Source organism: Dicentrarchus labrax, unplaced genomic scaffold (assembly GCF_905237075.1).
Source record: "Dicentrarchus labrax unplaced genomic scaffold, dlabrax2021, whole genome shotgun sequence".
Lineage (NCBI taxonomy): Eukaryota > Metazoa > Chordata > Actinopteri > Moronidae > Dicentrarchus > Dicentrarchus labrax.
The window spans coordinates 25841252-25858186 of NW_026136705.1; positions in this window are offsets into that span (position 1 = coordinate 25841252).

Here is a 16935-nt window from a genome sequence, read left to right on the forward strand (position 1 = left end):
TGTCCACAGGATCAGTCATTTCAGCCATGCAATGCATTCTGGTTGTACAGCAGTGGATTTTGAGAGATGGAGCATCACATTGGGCATTCCTCATTTGCATAAAGTAGAGGTCTACACTTTATGCAGATCTGGAAATTCACAAAAACTTTTAAACCAACTGTTGTTGATATAAAATGAAGCCAGAATCACCAAGCGCATGTCTTATTAACCCCTCACATCCAAAAACACCCTTGTGGATACCATAAGGATGCAGATCTGAGGGTGGTGGATTGGCATGTTGTGCGTCTGTGTACTTCACATCTTGTCTCAGAACTACAATTTGCTTTTGTTCTACTTTTTAAACCAAGACAATGACCTTTAACCAAGTGATGCATTATTTAACTACATCTCAATCATGCTGCAATTGCCCTATACATGTATTTAAGACTTCAAACTCTTTCTAGTTTCAACATATTTTTATACAGACCTTTTACTCTGAGCAATTTAAGCTGGATATGACTTGGAACAGAGGTGGACAAGAGAACATAGGCCCCAGACCAGGCTTGCATCAATAGGGTTCTTCAGAGGGGGTTGATCTGTCTCTGACTCCAGACCTCTACTCAGCAGTCTAACAACATAACAGCAATAATCACAAATCCAAACATAGCATTATTTAACATTACTGTAGCTTGGGAGAAATGCAGCAGGCAAACTCTGGTGTGAAGGTGCTGGAGGCTGAGTCAGAGCATGCAGTGAGGTGGAGGTAGAGATGATGAGTTTTCAGCATGCATTGGAAAATGAGATTCTGGCAGAGAAAAGAAGATTATTCCACCGCTGCAGTGTCAGGAGAGAGGAGGACCATGCAGACCGATTAGAAGAGAGGGATATGATCATCTGCAACAAGACTTTCTTCACTTTTCCTCCTTTTTTAAACACTGCAACTACAAAATACAATCGTCTGTCTTCATGCTATCATCTTGCATCTGCCCTGACATATTACTGCAGACAGTTTATGTTATCTGTTTCAACATAAAGCTTTACTGCAACTCAACCAAATAGTCACTCTTAGGAGCCCAATAAAAAAAAAAGAGGATAAGGTCAAAAGCTTGGATCTAACCTCATCTTTCCAACCTCTTTCATTTCACAATAAGTATGAGGTGTTTTTAAATTTCCACATAGAAAAAGCATGCAGTTTACAGCATTCCTTTTACTTTTATAAAGTCTCCCTCCACTAAACTTCACTCTACTGAATGACTATATCTCGCATTTTGGTACACAATCACACACTGGAAGATTTATCCTTGCGGAGCTCGACTATAACTTTTTTATGATGTCTTTAAGAAACTGATGACCTTTTTAAACCTCGACCACTTAGCAGGAATGATTTCTTATTTTTCTTTTCTTTCATTCTCATCTGACTCTTTTATCCCTCCCTGTGACCCAGCCACATTTTCCTCTGCCTCAGTTGCTTGTAACATGGAAATGACATATTTGCCCTCTCCTGAGTGACCCCTGCTCCTATCTACTCCAGAAAGTTATCAAAATGACACTTCTTCTCTTCTTCTGGCCCTGCTGCAAGCTCCCGTCCTCTTAGCCCTCTATTACTACAAACACACGTGTCATGTATAGCACTTAAGTACTAAAGTGTGAGAGTTTTGATCTGAATCCTCATCCAGGTGAAACAGGCAAAATACTTTGTTCTGGTTCACTGAGTGCTACCAGAGGGCACAGGACATAAACCCAGGACAACAGAGAGCAAGAGACTGGAAAAGACAGGAGAGAGGCATGAATACCTATTTTCCACTAAGGAAATTAAAGATATGCTCCACCAAAAACACTTTGCTGTCAAACATGCACTCTGTGCAGCCTAGAAAAGTGGCTTTAAGAAGTCTGTATTTTGCTTTTTTATGGGGGACAATGACTTAAATCAACTTGGATTCACAACAGTTAATGGTTTTAATGGTAAACCAGTTCCACCAAAAGAATAATAATAATAATAATAATAATAATAATAATAATAATAATAATAATAACTGCTAAAATCAGTCCTGCAACTTTGTACAATTCTCTGCTGTCTGTCCATACACTAAGCATCCATATGCTCAGAAGTTCAAAGTCAATATTACAGCAAAGCTTGTTGGCTGGCAATGCAGGGCGGTTCTCACAGGATTATGCTGTTCAGTGTGGCTGAGTTGCAGCTGGCTGGCTAACCTTTGCTTGCTTTCTCACTAACATTATCTCTACCAAAATACTATCTGAGTGTATATGTAATTTGGCTAGCTTGCCAAATTACTTCACCAGTTAACATGATCCATTATACTAACTTGACAAACAGTTTCGACTTTAGCCAACAATAAATTATGTATTGGTACAAAGCAAAGGTGTATAACTAAAGATTGCTTTATACTAGCCAAGAGCGATGCAAGACAGGGGCAGCCAACTGGCTAAATAACCTTAGTTAAGCTGAGAGTTGGCTGGCTGGCTGGCATATAACTTGGCATTGGTTTCTTTGTGGCATTGGCTGATTGGGACAATTTGTAATCATCAAGCTAGTTTTATGGAGCTAATGGTGTGAATACAATATAGGAACATTGCAGATAGTAACATTGTTATAAATATGATTATTATTTATTTTCCAGCATTTAGTCCTTTCAGTGTTCGATCTTGTGTATTTCATGTTTGACCTGTGGTCATGATGCTCACTCGATCTATGAACTGTAGCTGCTTGACTGGAGGACACAATACACAGCGCTATGGGCTACCGTGACTAGTCCCTCCCTAGCTCCCTGTTTTTTCAGGAAATGCGCAAATATGCAGAAGCAAACAGCACTCTGATTTTTGCGTTTAATGTAGCCTTTAAAGGCACTGATAACATCCTACGCTGAAATTGAAGATTATCAGAAGGTAATCAGAGCTGTGGTTAAGACAATAAAGCACATATACGGGTTAAGTCCAATCTAGACATTGATGAAAACCAGTTCTAATAACACAGATGCAATGCAAATCATATAATAGGGAAAAAAAAAAAAAAAAAAAAAAAAAAAAAAAAAAAAAAATTCCAATTTCAGCGTTTTCAAAGGCCTTTAACTGATCTTAAAACTTATTATCATTATTATTTCTAACTATAATGTGCTTTTTTACCCAATCACTCATGTCATTTCACGATGAATCTCTAAGGATGATTTCATTGTTTCCTCAAAATCCCCCACCTGATGATGCAAAGAGCAGTCGAGCAGAAGCAACAGACAATCATTTCTCTATCCTCAGCTCTAGGAACCTTTACTCATCCACTTTACCAAAACAAAAAAAAACAGAAAAAAGGTAATGTTAGACACTGAAATGACAAAAAAAATATCATCACACTTTGAAAACATAGAGGAATGACAAGTCAAGAAAGACAAATGATAAAGGTTATGAGATAGAGAAAGGGCGGGAGGAGACAAATGTGAGCAGATAAATAAATGGGAGAAAGGAATGAAAATGAGGAAGGGAGGAAAGTTGGACAACAGAAGGGGAAAAAAAACAGAATGGAGGATGACGAAGTGAGATGGTGAGTGGCAAGAAGATAGCTATGTGATGTAGAAAAAAGAAAAGACAGATGAAGGAAGTGAAATAGAACCGAGGATGAGGGGGAGAACAACTGAAAAATAAAATAATTCCTCTCGTTTATTGTTTTGTTGTTTACAGTGTCTGCAATTCCACTGACTTAAACCTCATAGTCTCCAAAATGTTGGCTTTTATAAGGTAAGATTTTCACAACCCCACAGAGCAAAATGATGATGTCTGTAGGGGGAGGGTTGATACATTTGATTGAAAGCAATAGCTCAGCTATTACTTTCCCAGATGCAGCCAGAGATTTTTTGGCTTTCAAAACTCACTTACTAGTCTGTACATCTTTAGAAATAAAATGCAGTTCCCTGGAGCTGCTAACATGATTTAAAGGTATTTAAGAATGACTAGATTAACTCTACAGAAATGAGCTGTGAGGGTTCATTGACCACCATTCCTCCCTCTCTCTGTGCATTGTGTGTATATCCTGTCACCTACAAGTACCCCTGTACAGTGTACAAAGCATATTTGCTCTTAATTACAAATCAGTTGATGGACAATCAGCCTGAAGCTTTCTGCCAGAGGACTTGGGCCTTACTTTGTCAGGTGTGTAATACAGCCTTGCACTTGTACTAACTATAGGTCAAGGACTTGGAAATATCTCCACTGTTCACTTTTTTAACACCAGTAAGCCAAGGTTCAGGTAGGTTTGCAGCTCACATTATTTACAAACTGACAACCTAACAACTTTAAAGGACCACTAGGATTCAGTGGCATGTAGCAGTGAAGTTAAAGACTGCAATTAACTGAATGCCCTCCAAGCATGTAGGTGAAACTATGGTAGCCACAAAAAATATGAAAGGCCTTATCTAGAGCCAGTGTTTCATTCACTTCATGAAAAAGTAATCCTGCAAAGCAACACACTGGTGAAAAGGTTGGTAAAAGTTGGTTTCCATGTGCAGTAGTCTGTTTTCGGCAGTAAAACAGTCAGAGACGCCATGTGAGTGCAGCGCCAAATGACAGCAGGTAACAGCAAACAGCTTTACAGAGATAAGACGCATTTGACACATTAACAACCACGATATTATTAAACGAGTAGAAGCAACAGGAATCTGACAGCTGTAGTGACCGACTTTGACAGGTGGACATATTTTAATTTTCACAAACATGCCCACACAATTATCTGTTCAATATTTGTAATTATGACATAGCTGCAAGAAGTTGTTTGAAAATGGCTGGATTACAATAACCACCCACCTCAAGCTTTAAATCAGTGTGCAAAGTATATTAAAGTCTCCCACTAGAGAAGTTGACCTAGCCGTGAGTTAAACTTGCATCAAAGTTTTAGAAGGTATTTTACCTGGTTTTCCTTTGCTGAGTTCTCAGTGGAGAAGATTGTTGAATGGGGAATGGCTTCTGAATGTTTTTGTACATACATTTGATCTTAAACATTTTAAGACATGAGTTGAGTTAACAGAAAATTAAAATGGTAACAGATTAGATTATGTTTCTATCAGTATAACCAGAACTTCTGGTTATACTGATAGAAACATGATAAAAAACAAATAAAAGAGACGTTAGAAATTAACCCGTGTCCAATATAAGGTTTTTCCAGTGAAAGTCTGGCAGCAGTTGATAAGAATTTACAGTAAGTACAAAAGTAAGTGTAGCAGTAATGGGACAAATAAACCCTTTGTACACCTGAGTAACAAACAAAAACATTTTTTAAAATTGCCAAAAATGACATTGATTGAGACATGATTCAACTCTATAGCAATTTCTGAATTTGTAGTCATATTGGATTGCATATTTAGAAGTATATATCCAGGACTAATCCTCATACAAAAAGAAACAATGTCCATCCACTTGACCAAGGGTGCCAAGCGTCATAGATATAAACACCCCCTCTTGTCCTGCACTCTGTCAGCTCGGAACATGGTCCGCCCTGTTTCAGAAGATCCTGTGATGTGGTGGTGGAAGAAAAGAGCTACTCCGCTCCTCCTCACAAACATTGCAACAAACTAGTTCTGCGCCAAAGACTCTTCCACCCCTAGTGAGAGGGTACCGGCTGTGGGGAACATTATAAGCCAGGAGTGGCCCCGACTCCTGCCTGAGATGGCAAACATGTTGACCTTTCTCCAGAAGAACTGCTAAGAACCGTTAAGCCTTTTTGCAACTTACCTGCATGCCTCAACTGCGCTGCTCTACCAATGTATTTTCTTTTGCTGTAAATAATTATTCAACATTTCCATAATCAAATAATCTATATTTATTCATTATGTTGTTCTTTAGTTGTAATTATTTTTATTTATTTTTTTTTTCATTTTACATTTCAATTATCACATTATTGTCTTAGTGATTTATTCAAAACAATGATCTTGCACTACTCAAGAATATATATAGTACAAGAAAATCAATGCAAAGCTATGCTAATTTGGGTCTACATTTGTTTAGTTTTTTCTCTCTTAAAAAAACCCCATAAAGAACTGATAACAAGCAGTATCGGTAAGAATAGTAGTACCATAAAACCTTAACAATATCCATTCCTGGGTTTGATTCCATGTCACAATTGTCAAATCCACAACTCTGACACCTACCAGGTCCAACAGTCAGTCAGTCAAAGACATTGATGGTTTGGTGATTTGATGTTTAATAAAATATGTATTTACTGTGAAATGTGATGTGATCTGTCAGCAGGCTAAACAGTCAATTGGAAAAATCTGTTCTAACCTGATCAGCTTTTCGTTCTTTGTAATTGTTTTTTTTTTCTGTAAGACTGATTACAGAACCAACGGTGGAGGCTTCAGCTAACATCACTCAACTTTAAACTTAACACAACAATGGTTCACTTGCAGCAACCCCAAGGACAATGGGACAATGGCTGCCATTTCCTACTGTCAGCTACTGTTTCGCTTTTGTTTTTGATTTCTATCTCCCCTTCCAACCATCATATCAGGTGAAGCTGGATTGGACTTTGTGGTTCCAACAGAAGGATTCTATTTTTAGCTGTGCCTCTTTTTCACTGAGTTTGAAGGCCTCCCTCATCGTGAGGTTTAAAGGTCTGCAGTCATTACAGCAGTGGCGGTGGTGGCGGGGGCAAGAGGCACCGCGGCGTGAGAAGGAAGCAAAGCCAGCCAGCTGTCGGGAGTTATCACCATGCTTGAGTGTGCAGACAGACTGGCCGACTGGGACTTCATCTGCTCTGCTACACAGAGGCATGATGGCAGCAGGCTATTTCAAGGTGGAGGTTAGCAAAAGGCCACCAACTGGAAAGAGGACTGACAAGCCGGCTGCTGTTTGAGAGCTGGCATCGATCTGAGCAGGCTGCTCAACTGAAGCTGGCCTGTGCTACAACACTTGCAAGTCTTATAAATTGTGCCTCTTTTTCTTTATTTTGATGCCACTTTCCTAACAGCTGATATAAATATGTTGATCAGATAAGCCGAATCAGTATTGTCTTGTGTAAGACATATAGATGTTTACATTTTCTATGTCTATCTATATTTTAATGCACTGGATTTGGCTTTACCTTTCACTTTTTGATTGTTTTTATTTTATTTAAATTGTTGCATTGCACAAAGCTTGTAACTGATGTTCTGGACAATGCTAAACTTATTAGGATTTTTGTCCAGTTGTCCTGCTGTTTCAAATACTTGTTATACAGATGTGTTTCATTTCTTTAAACTTACACTTCAGGTGTGTTCACACAGAAGGAAAAGCCAATTATAGAGGTAACGCAGTGGCATACAAAGCCAGTAGAAGAATGCAAGTGGGTGAGAATAGTCACAAATGTGCTCCAGGCAGCAGTGTGCTTTTCCCAGGGCTTTATGAATGTACTTCATCAACATCCAAAGACAAGACGAAAAATGTGCTAGACTGGAGGGAAACAAAACACAAAGAATCGCATGGTGACTTCTGAGGTCATTCAGCGTCTGAGCTCTCGCAAGAAATCACAGAGGACAAATTGTGATAGCCCCAGAATTTTGGTCCTGTGTACTGTGTGTGTGTGTGTGTGTGTGTGTGTGTGTGTGTTTTGTGTGCCTTGCAGGGCCAATGGCTGGGTGGAGCAAAGATGCCATTAAGTTAACTGGGAACAAGTGGCCCACGAGCAGGTGGGAGCTCATCTGTTTGTATAAAGGTCAAGGGATTTAGTATGTTTTTTTTTATTTTTCCCTAAGTAAATTAGTTTTGGTATTTACTACTGAGTAAACCTGGTCTAGTTGAGCACTTTGTTTGCACAAGAGCACCTGTCAGTCCAATTCAATTAGCTGTGTGTGAGGAAAGCCGGGGTATGTTGGTAAGAGCTTCCTTTAGCTTGGGTACACATCTGATGTTTTGGGGTGGTTTCTGTTTTCACGGTCGCTTCTCTTGGGCCAGTGGGATGTTAGTGCACAAGTACCTGGTGCCACACATTATCAAGACTCGGGAACTAGATTTTTAGTTAGCTAGTCAGATAGTGGGGAATCTCTCTTTGGAGGCTGGGGGTGGGGATAAGGTTAAACTTTGTGGTCGTCTTAAGAACTCAGAGTCTGGATGGCTTGGAAGTCATTTGGAGGTGACTTAAACAAACCTGACAAAGAAATATGCATGGTTGTTTGATGTTACACCTACTCGCACTCATTTGGTTCAGCACAGAGGTTGGGGATTGTAGACCTATTAAAGGTGTTATCATGTTCACCCATAAAAGTGTAAATATTTCAATGATGGAAGTTACATATAGGAATGATTATGGTATTACTGTGCCAACAGTTGACACTTTGCCTGCTTGTCCCAAGTCTGATAATGCGCTATTCCCTATTGCTGTAAGAGTGATGTCAAACAAATTATTTATGAGAAGGTGTTAGTTAAATTAATGTAACACATGTTGCAGCGATAAAGAGCTTCTCAAAATGAAATGAAGGGCGGTTGCCTCTGTGCAGCTAATGTACTAATGCTACGTGTCAGCTAACACCCCTCAACATGGAATATTGTGGTCACTGATTAAAGGCCCTCAGAGTATTCATTTAATTTTACTTTTCATTAGTTTCTGGGCCTTGTTACTGCTTTCTATGGTTTCCCAGGGTGGTTAGGAATGTTTCTTAGTCATCTTGGTATCTTAAGAACTTGAACGTGTGAACAAAATTTATATCGCGATTTTACGTCTTTAAGTATACACACACTACACTGTAAATCCAAACTCTTCAGAACAAGCTAAGCAGACTGTAATAAAGTATGTGCCTCCATCCATCCTGTCATCCTCAACATTTGATTGACTGCAACGTTAAACCTTCTTTGATCTGCCGTCTATCAGAAAAATTGTCATCTTGTCTGCCGTAACCCTCGTATCAGAGCTGCTCCCCTGCTCATCTGAAAAATTCATACCAAAACACATCAACAACAAAGGGATGAGGAAATTGTCAAAGTATTGCAGCAGGATTGCAGCAAACCTTGCTCCTCAGAAGATTTTTCTCTCTATCCACCCATCTCCTGGGTCTGTCTCATCTGTCTGCCTCTCCTCTTCCTTCACTCTTTCCATTATCTCTTTCCTGACCAAACCTCCTCTTCTCCTCTTCTTTCCTTACTTCTCATCCCTTGTTATGTTAAGGTGAAGGTCAGTACTATTTGGCTTTGAAGCAACTATCCCAGTTAAAAACGTAATATTTAATAACAGAAAATGAAAATATTTTTTTATTTGGTTTTACAACTCAAGGCTCTAATTTCTCTTATCAACCTCATTTTCAGCCACAGCAGCTGCAAAAAGCTCTGCCCAGCACCAAATGGGGAACATTTGCAGCTTAAGAGCAAAGTATTTTTCTCAGGAGTTGGTGGAGACCAAAACTTAAACTAAAAAAAATGTTGGTCAGGGTCTGCTGGAAGTGTAAATTGGCAATTGTTGCTAACATGTTCACTATAACAACTTTATAAGGTGATAATGTCAGTGTTATGATTTAATATCTAATGGTGAGTTCCCACCAAAGGTGAATACAAATTTTGTGTAAGTAGATTACATACAAAGTCAATACACAATTTAAAATTGTAACATTTTGGCAATATATATTTTTTAAGTTAGTAGTAACAATTTTTGTTAATTCAACACATTTGTTTATAGTGTTATTTCACCAATCAAATAAACTTTAGCTGCAACTTTGATGTGAAGTTAAATTTTACTGTTAAAAGTTCTGGACAGAATGTAAGTTACTGAAGTTCATTTCCTTCATTACCTCCTTCATGATCATCAGTGTTGACATTAGCATGCAGGGACTGTTGTAGCCATGGGACTGTTAGCTTGACTCTATGCAGACATGGTGTGCAACCCAGAATAATGAAACAGTGTCATGATGTGTTTGTTGTGTGTGTGTGTGTGTGTGTGTGTGTGTGTGTGTGTGTGTGTGTGTGTAAGAGAGAGAACGAGAGAGATGGGTATGGGGTGGACCAGGAGAGGAGGTGTTTGCATTCATGAATCTGCACATGCATGAATTGGGTGCAGGCAGGTCTGTGTGTTTGCAGACTTGTGCTTGAATTTTTTTTTTTTTTTTTTTTTTTTTTTTTTTGCATGTACAGGAAATGTAGAGGATTAATTGGTGACACTGGTGCTGACATAGTGACAACGGTCAGAGTTTCACTGCAGCTCACACTGCAGCTGTCTCCTGACGTTTTATGAAAAGAGCACAATGTCATAACATGCCCTGTGTATAGAAAATGAGAGGAATTCATTTCCCAGCAGGAGAGGATTACATGGAGGAGACACTGACGTTGGCTTTGAACTACTGCAGTGTAAAGAAAGTGTGTGTAGGGATTAAACATAGAGTGACATATGACTTTGTGTTTAATTTGCAACTCCAAGGAAGAAACTTTGTAGTGTGAAATGTCAGTTTGCACAGTTATTAACAAGTCTTGAAACTAAATTAGGAAATAGGTCATTGCTGTTAACTTCCAAAACAACCCTTAAGTTATTTTGATTAATGATGAAGATGAATATGAATTTAGGCTCAAAAACTATGTGGTTCAGGTTAGGGAAAGATTGTGGTAAACAATGGTTTAAAGAAAAACTATATAGTTCAAGTAACTGTTCAAGTTTTTTGGATACAACATTTTGGCAATATTTTTTCAAATATATTTCATCATACATTTTTGTTAATTTAACAGTTTTGTTTATTTAGAGTGATTGTTTTCAGATTAATTTCACCAATACAGATTTTTTTTTTTGCAGTTGTCCAGTTTCATTCACAGTGATACACACAAGAACAGCTGTCCTGATAGTTTACTGTTACTGTTAAATTACCTTTTTTCATTCACAAGTTTTCCATAGAGCATGCTGTGTGTTTGGTGCATTACTGTAATTGCATTGTACTTTAATGCCTATTTGCCTACTCACAACTTTGACTACAGAAAAAAAAAGAAATGGTGTTCACTTTGATGTTACCTCAAGCAACTTTAAAATTTTTGCAAGTAGATGTTAGTACTGAAAGGAAGTTTATTGACTGAATGGAGATGAAACTGCTGCAGGTGTAACACAAGATTGTGTTCTTACTGCACAGGAACTGCTTTAGGATTATAATTTTAAAATTGACATTTTTAAATTCCAGCTTAAACACAGAGCAGAATGATGGGTGAGAGTGACAGGATGGCTGGAACAAGGGAAAAGAAGACAGGATAATTACATGTTGAGTGTTACAATTTCTCTCCCTTCTATTTTCCTGCCATCTCACTGTGAACTTTGTAATAATAGCCCAAATCACATATGAATTACTGCAGTATTTCAAGTGTCAAAACACTGTAATGCTACAATAGATATATAACACTTTTCAAATAAGTTACACTTTACAGAGAAAAAAGAAAATACAGTTTTTAAAAATAATAAGAAAAACAATGTTAAGAATTAATTTAAGAATATATACAGACTACAGTATTCTGAGTTCCTCAGGAGGTCATTTTGAAGTGCTCAAGCAGCCAGGAGCCTTAACTTGTATGCAAAATGGAACTTGTCCATCTCTGAACCTTCACACTGGATAGATGCCGATTTTGCAGATGCTTTAGTGTTTTTCCAACAAATCCAAATGTTATTCTATATTCCATTAGTTATAAGTGTAGATGTAGCCTGTTTTTCTTATTTTTTTCTTATACTTTGTGCTAGAAAAGTAGTATATTATTAATATGTGTATTATTATAGAATGTAGTCCCTTAAGGGCCGCCCCTAGATGCTAGTTCCAGGAAAACTCTTGTGGTAAAAAGTTTGATGTTTCATCTATCCTTAATTCACAGTGGTTACAATGGTAAGTAAATAGTGCCAAACCTTTATAGTGAAACAAAAAATATTGAAACACCAAATTTCTTTACCATCCATACGTGTACCCAGTACTTTATGTTCCAAACATCCATATTTTTTAGCAGTTTTGTTTCACCCCTACAAATCCTGTCAAGTTTCTGAGCAGGCATATATGTTGATAGTGCCCAGCTAGTGCTCTTATATTAGTCAGAACCTCTTCTGAGTCATTGGCTGCCCGACCTTGCACTTCCCATAAACAAAATTGAGCATGGCTTGTAACTGCCTACTTGTAAACTTGACAGGCAAGGTCACCTGAGGATTGAAATGGAAAGGAATGTATTTAGACATTTATTAAAAATGTGACAACATACACTACACAAACTACATTTTGTTAGCAGATGGTTAGGTTTAACATTGAACTCCTCTCTTTGAACCAGACTGGACTGAATAGCAGCACGAAATAAAGCAGCTAACTCTGCTATTATTCTGCCAGCTGGCTGCAGATAGAGAGAAGAGTAGGAAAAAAACTCCTAGAGAGAAAGATAGAAATGATGGAGAGTGACAGATGAAGAGACACAACCTGGTGGCCATATCAGGTACTCTCTTGTCAACCTGGCCGCCCAAATGCAGCCTTGGCAGTCAGGCTCCATTTATCTGACACATGTCAAGAATCAGGCTCTGGTTTCCTCTCAATTTTATCCTCTCATCTTTCTCCTACTTCTTATATTTTGTGGGAATATTCAATTCCCCTTGAGCAGTCTGCCAAGAGGAGGTTAAGGAATGAAGATGTAAGAAGTTCGGTCTACTTGGCAGAATAAGCAAAAGGGGACAGTAAAGCTCAATTTTGTCCCTCAAGTTTTTTCTCTCAGTTCATTCTAAACACAGAGAAAGGAGAAAGCAAAAGCAAAGAGGAGGCTAAATCAGTCAAAGAAATGAATGGCAATTATTGGTGAAGAGCGACATGGAGGACTAGTTATGGAGGACAAGAGTTTATGAATCAAATCATAAAGACAAACAGTCATGGAGGCGGAAGGACGAAACACATTCAGAGGGATGAGTGAAAATAGTGGAGGAGGTCAAGGAAACAAGTCAACAACAAAACAAAAAAATAAGACAATTCAGTCATGAAAGATTCAACCATGATTCCTCTTCTACCTCGTACAAATTTGCAGAGAGAAGACAAGGACCAAGAGGAGAAGGTGATGAATATGAGCTAACATCCGCTGCAACAACATCAAAAAGCTTTTTAATCACAGTCTGAGAGGTGTCAACACATATCACAGGCATTCATCATTACACTCTGTGTTCTTTTGTAGATAAACATAGCAATACAGCGAGTCATTACACAGGTAGAGAGATAAATCTTCAAACTGATTTCCGCACTTTGTCGGCGTCACTTCTAAGCCAGACACCACAGTCATTTAGATTGGGAGCTATCTGCATGTGAGGCTTTCTGGCAAAGCGTTATGGAGAGAAGTGAGAAGATTGAAATAGAAAAAAGCTGAATGTAATGTGAATTTTCAGCAGAGACCCAAAAAAAAAAAAAGGCTGCCGGTAAGAGTTTTCCCTGATCACTGAGGTTTGACGCAAAAAAAAAAAAAAATACAAAGTTCTGCTGTTGACCGTCTGTCTTCTCCGCCTTCACTGGATGTCTCTGCCCTGGGCAAGTGTAAGGAAAAATGCAAGCAGATAAAAACACAAAAAGTTGCAGAGTCTTTGCATCCCCCTCTCTTTCTCTTCCTGTCTCTCCTCGCTATCATTCCTCCCCCACCACCTCAGGGAGGTAAATGACTCTGCTGTGAAGGTAGAGTCGAAGCTGTTTGACCTTGATAGCAAACCTGCATTCCTAAATAAATATTCAGTGGCTCAGAAGCGATGGCGCGTGCCTTCGCTACTCCAGATAACAGGTTATGTATGAGGCAGATGCTTCAGTTTTAGGCCCAGCCAGCACCCCTATGGCCTACAAAGGGGAGCTTACAGGAAGTAGTGATGTTGCATTACCTTACAATGGCCCAGTCAGAATTGATTTGAATAATAATGACTTATCATTTACAGGCCAAAAGACATAAAGACATCTATGTTAAAACTGGGATGAATTTGGAAAGCACATTAAATAGTGGCAAGTGCAGATTAATACTACAGGTCCCAGAATTTTAGGTGGCAAAAACACTCCTTTAGCAGCTTATTTGTTAGAAAGTATTCAATCAAAAATAATCGCAACTGCAATCTGATGTCATGCTGCTATCGACACAAGTAGTTTTCCACACAACAGCTGGAGGCAATAGCTAAAGTTGGTTACCTTGTTGAGAAGTTGGAGGTGTGCAGCCTGTCATCTGCTGCTCTTTTTTAACAGCTCACTCTGGCGGCTTCTGTTCCATTCTTTTAAATTAAAATGATCCGCTTACAAACAAATGCCAAAATCTTGTTTTTTTGTAGGCAAATTTCTGATGAATGATCGTCATCTTTAACTGCGTGGTCAATACATTCTGTTTCCTGTGACTGCTTCATGGAAGCTGTCCCATGTTTGGCTAGTTGTGAACTATTTTAATGTGAATCAGCAGCAGTAGGAAATATTTGGTTTGCATTAGCAGTAAGTTAATACAGCCCTGATAACGGTTGTGGAAGAGTACAATTTTAACTCAGTTCAGCTATACGAGCCTCACTGTTTACTATTCAAACAGTAATGCTGCTTTACATGCATATCTTTATTCCTGTGAATCCCTTCTAAAAGACAAATTAAATTTAGCACAGAAACGACAGACACCACCACTGACAATGGAAACTGTTTTGTGAATGAGATGAAGGACTCACTGATAGACTAATGAGTGAAAGAAGTGCAAACAGGGTACTCACCAATGACCGAATGGAATACAGGTTAGACTAATAATGACTCTATCAGAGATAAAAGTCAGCACACGCCACATTCACTGTTGCGTCATCTCGCAACCGTGGCGTCGTTCACATCTTTTTAGGGCTGCATGCGACAAGAAAGACCAGAGTAGGGGTTTAGTTTCTTCGAGTGTAAGGAAGGAGGTTTGCTCCGGTAGTACCTGCCACCGGCCCACTGCTCCGTGTTGCTTTCTGCCGTCTTGTGCGATGCCTGACTGAGTCCTCTTGTCTCAAAATAAGACAGTTAAACATCATAAAGTGTGAGGGAGTTTTCAGACTCAAATTCAGTCTGGACCTTTCTTTATAGGGAATGACAAAATATGTAGAGACAAGTACAGTGGTACAAACACTCTGCTAAGCCCCTCCTGGCAACAGTAACACAGTAGCACAGACTCATTTAAATTACAGCCTTGGAGGACTCTAATTAAAACAGACTTCTAAAACCTAAAACAAACACAATATTACAGAACCTTGTCACTGTAGTAGATAATTAATAGTAACAGCAGCACTAAGGTGACTTAGAAAACCTAAAAAACAAAAGTTTCAAACACACCTATAGAATTGATGCAAATAATATGTGCAATGCTGTTTTATATGGTAACATGTTCATCTAACCAAAGCACAAAATGTATGATGTATCACATAATTATATTCTTACCTTGCCCATGCTAATTTGTCAAAACTATATGTTGGTTAGTTGAATGTGAAGAACTGTGCAGGACGGAATTGTTTGTTTGCCTCAAACACTAAAGAAAAACACTACTAATGAGGAGCCTAATTAGCTGTGCTTCTATACCTCACAGGTGAATAATTAAGACTCAGACATAAGTTGGCACATATCTGTGGATACTGGCTGGAGGCAATAACACAAAAGCCCAAAATCCTTTGTCACCTGGATTAACAGAGTGTTACAAATGCCATGCTTAACTGCAGGAGGTTGGCTGGTTTGTTGATCAATACTTGTGACTCATCCATTAACTCGACAGATAGTTTAGAAACTTTCAGAACTTGTTTTCCTGTTGAAAACAAAATCTCCCCTTGTTTCTTTCTTTTACTTTTAAGGTTATTTGGCTTTTATTTTTTATTTTAATAGTACAGGTAAGGATAGACAGGAAAGGGGGAGAGAAAGAGGGGGGACGACATGCAACATAGGAATGCAGGTTGGACTCACGCTCTAACAGGTGAGCTACAGTGCTTCCTGTTTCAAGATATTTTTAATTCCTCAAAGCACAAACTTTTTAAACGCTCAAACTACTCTTTGTAATTACCATATGATTACCATACTGTTTACAAAACATCCAACATGCACACATCATGCATGTAGATAGACCCAATGTTTTTTTTATTCACTGTCAACACTTTTCATTCATAACTATTTTCTAGTCAAAGAAAAAAAAAAGTCTGTGCCTCTCTTCCCAATTAGCTGGTGGTGACAGGGTCGTTGTTCATCAACATACAGACATAACAACTTGTAAGCTGATGTATCTCTTTAATCATTGTGAAAAAATTAAGTCAATTTCTTGCAGCTACTACCACAGCTTCTATGTTGACTGAAAATGTTGGTACGAAATACTGGTATAAATAAATATGTTAAATAACCCTCCCTCGCAAACAGAAAACAGTTAACATGAACATAACATCAGATAAATGAAAACAAAACGGCAATTTTCTTCATAACAACCACACATTTCTAAGTTGAAAACACAGTTAAAGTTGCTAGGATCAATAGTTTTATAATAATGTATTAAATGACAATGTGAAAACAATGTGGCAGCTCGTAGTGATGATTGGATGTGTAAATAACCAAAGGTTTGCTAACAAGTTCACCACATCAACTTAAAAGGTGATGATATGTCAGTGTTGTGTTCACAACTTGTTTCCACTTCCTCCAAGTAACCAAAAAGAAATCTGCTATTGCAGTTTATTGCATGTTTAAACACACAGATACATCAGCTGTGTGCAGCTACAGCCTAGGCTTACTCAGCATAGCCCCCTGAAGTGCACAGTGCCTACAGATGAGATACTCTGTGATGACAGTGTTGATCCCAGAGGAGATCACAGGTACCAGCACAGTGGGTTTAGAGTCCAGGCCATGCTGCAGAGCAGTACCCTCTGGAGAGGGCATGGATTGGAATGACATCTCAGGATGATGTTTGGGGTTGCAGTCGACACCCTGGGCATATACAATTATTTTATTCTCCTGGTTTATTATGCTTTGAATGGCCTCTTCATTGCTGCATCCCAATAAAACACCTCAGATTTCCCATCAGATT